Raw genomic sequence first — 3,424 nt, 5'->3', positions numbered from 1 at the left:
GTTGCAAACTTGTGTATGTTGTCTCAGTAGCAAGGCACTGGGGGGTCTTGCCACGGGGATTGGCAGCAGTGAGGTGGGATGCCAGAGCAGGCTGTGGGTTGAATGATGGGTAAGGGAAAGTCTAAGGTTAGATGGTATCCAGTGAGTGAGTGGGAAGTGGTTGGTACATTTCACATGTGCAGTATTGTGCAGGGATTGTGATTAGTGTTTGAGCCCTGGGCAAGCGGAGGCAGCTCCTGCCCATGACAGTGAAAAGGCCGAGTGTGAGCGTATGATGGACCTGTTGGGACATCACTCAGAGGGCGGAGTTACGGCTACCTGGGCACGTACCTGTATTTCCTGGCTTTTAGGTGGTTGAGATTTGCTGAACTCGATATTCTGGAACTGCTCCATTCATGGCCGTAGATATTCTCATCCCCACTGCTGGAGAGCCTGGGATATGCATCAAGCGTGCCCGGACTCAGCTCCTCACCCTGGTGTCAGCGGTGTGTTCTTGGAGCATGCTCCCAGTATGCCTGTTCTCTGCTCCACACCCACAGTGGTAGGGCTTCCCCACATACTGGCTCACAGGGGGTGCAGGAAGAGGTGCTCAGACACCCCCAGAGGGGCAGGGACCCACAGAGCCCAGCTCACATGAGGGGGTCAAGGATCATTGGGAGGGAGGGGACTCAGGACCCTCCCTCAAAAGCAATGGCCCCCCAGAACCATGCTCACATGAGGATGGAGGGCACAGAGGGTGGGGTCAGAACTACAGAGTTGGCCAGGGCCCTCCCCCCTCCCCCAGATCCTGCCACTCACACAAGGGACAGGCACACATGGGAAGTTTTAGGGAAACAGGCTCAGAACCCTCAAGGACAGGCCAAGGCCTTCCAGCTCCCAGGTCCCATGGGGGTGTCAGCCATATATGGGCTGGGAGGTGCCAGATCATGGCCCACACACCCCTGCTCCTATTCTCCCCCAGTCCCCATCCCACACCCCCACTCCTCCCTTCTCAGTGCCCCACCCCACCTAGCCCCCAAACTCAACCCCTCTCTGCCCCTATTCCCAGTCACTCTTCCATCCTTCTCACCCTCCGCTCCCAGCAAGCATTTGCATGTGGAATTCATTGTCATTTCAAAGACAGGGTTAGCACCTTCTGAGTATTCTGCTGTATTTGGATTAAGTTTCCCCAAAATAAATAATAATAATAATAAAAACCCTTGGAGAGAGGCAGATTAGAGCAAGATGCCTCCTTTTTTTAAGATACAGATTTCCTACCAAGGCTTGGATTTGAACTCCTAAGAGCATAAGACCTCCCACACTGGGTCAGCCCAAAGGTCCATCCAGCCCAGTGTCCTCTCTTCCAACAGTGGCCAGGGCCAGGTGCCCCAGAGGGAATGAATAGAACAGGGAATCATCAAGTGATCCATCCCCTCTTGCCCATTCCCAGCGTCTGGCAGAGGCTAGGGACACCATCCCTGCCCATCTTGGCTCATAGCCATGGATGGACCTTGTCTGCATGAATTCATGGTGCCCACTGCGGTTCAATGGCTGGACCATTCCCCCTGGGGTCATAACTAGTTTTCGAGCTCCTTCCCCTCTCTCCCTGCACGGGCACAGCGTGATCTGCTTGGCGTGTGAGTCTCACACCGGCTGAGCAGCCGGCCAACCTAGAATCAAAGTGGTTCATAACGTGGTTATTTGATCTCCCCGAAAGGGCTGGGGGATGCCCTGCACTCTGCTGGGAGAACTCTCAGCCGTCTAAAAACAGAACAGGAGGACTTGTGGCACCTTAGAGATGAACACATTTATCTGAGCATAAGCTTTCAGGAGCTACAGCTCACTGCGTCGGATGCATTTAAAATCCTGGTGCAGTGATCTCAGCCCTGGCTGTAAGGAAAGCAGGTCAATTTTAGCTGGTTGGGGGCTTTGTTTGGGGGAGGAGGGGATCTCAGAAATCCCTTGTCCAAATGGCCCTGTGGGCCCCCCCCCGAGGCACACAAACTGTCAAGGCTCCAAGTCAGCAGGTGGATTTCAGAGCAGGCAGGAGATTGGTGCTTCAGGCAGAGAGCTGGCGCTTTGCTAGAATAAAATCTCTTTAGCTGCCCTCCACTAAGATCCCGTCCTTCAGCGCCTCGTCTCCAGGGCTCGCTTGGGACCCCAAGTGAGGGTCAGCCCCGGACCCCCCCACATGGCGGGCTGAGACACGCGACGCTGCCGGGACGGCAGTTCAGAGGGGGTGTTAGGACACTTTGGCCCATCAGTTAAAAGACAAAGAAACAAAGTCTGCCCTGGGGACCAACAGAGACGTCTTCCCTCACGACAGGGAAAAACCACTTCCCCTTCCACCCCAAAACAATCCGCGCTCGTGATTTGCTGCCCAGCAGCGGAGTTCTTGTCTCGGGAGGCAACTTCAGCTCCTGCAGGTTGCCCGCCTATTTTGCCCCCCTTAACCCTCCTTCCATCTGGTCAGCGCACAGCCCCCTCCCCAATAGACCCCGCCCGCCCCCTCCCTCCCCCATCTCGTCAGCGCACAGCCCCCTCCCCAATAGACCCCGCCCGCCCCCTCCCCAATACCCCCACCCAATCAGAGCACAGCCCCCTCCCCAATAGACCCCGCCCACTCTCTCCCCCATCTGGTCAGCGCACAGCCCCCTCCCCAATAGACCCCGGGTTCCCCAGTGTGATCGATGCACCCACCCAGCTCTTCTCCTCCCCCCCAACCCGGCACCTCCCTGCTCGCTCCTTCCCAGTTCCATGCACAACACCAGCCCCTCCTCACCTGCTGGTGGAGACCCCCAGCCCCTGATCGCTCTGCGGGCAGCTGGAGCCCGGCTCGCAGCTCGCCCAGGCTCATGTCCCCTGGAGCCAGAGCCCCCCTGGGGAGCGGGCTCAGAGCGACCCTGGTGGGCAGGCAGAGGGAGCAGCGAGGGGACGGGCTGCCCCGCTGGGAGCCGCCAGGCTCGGGGAGAGGGTCCCGCGGCTGCAGCCCCGCTCAGCTGGGCAGGTCAGCAACACCGAAGGGAAACGCACCCAGCTGTCTGTCCCCGGGGAGCGGGCGAAGAGCAGAGGCTCCAGCCGGTCAGGATCCCGCAGCACTCCCCGCTCTTGTGTCGCTGCCTCCCGGGCTTATGGCTATCCCTACCCCCCCAAAGCAGGTCCGCGTCCCTGGGTGGGCTCGAACCACCAACCTTTCGGTTAACAGCCGAATGCGCTAACCGATTGTGCCACAGAGACTGGGCAGCCAGGCCCCAGGCAGGGAGCAAACGGCCATAGCCAGCTGCTGGGGAGAGCCTGGCTGGGGAGGGGTGGCAGCCCAGTCCCCCCCACACTCGGCTTTCCGGGGCAGTGGAAGTACTTAAAAGTGTGTGTGTTGGGGTGGGAGGGGAAACCACTGGTGCCCGAACTGGGGCCCCGCCCCCTGCACCACCTTTTCCCCTGAGGC

The 3,424-nt window shown here is 59.0% G+C and overlaps 1 non-coding gene across 1 annotated transcript; it reads right to left on the bottom strand.

The window, feature by feature from the left end:
* Window positions 1-3,142: 3,142 nt before the first annotated feature.
* On the bottom strand, window positions 3,143-3,216 carry TRNAN-GUU (transfer RNA asparagine (anticodon GUU)). The gene has a single exon. It is a non-coding gene; the product is annotated as a tRNA-Asn (tRNA).
* Between the last annotated feature and the right edge of the window lie 208 nt (window positions 3,217-3,424).

The sequence above is a fragment of the Lepidochelys kempii genome, unplaced genomic scaffold (genome assembly GCF_965140265.1).
Source record: "Lepidochelys kempii isolate rLepKem1 unplaced genomic scaffold, rLepKem1.hap2 scaffold_54, whole genome shotgun sequence".
In the NCBI taxonomy this organism is placed as follows: Eukaryota; Metazoa; Chordata; order Testudines; family Cheloniidae; genus Lepidochelys; species Lepidochelys kempii.
This window is presented reverse-complemented; position numbering and strand designations above follow the sequence as displayed.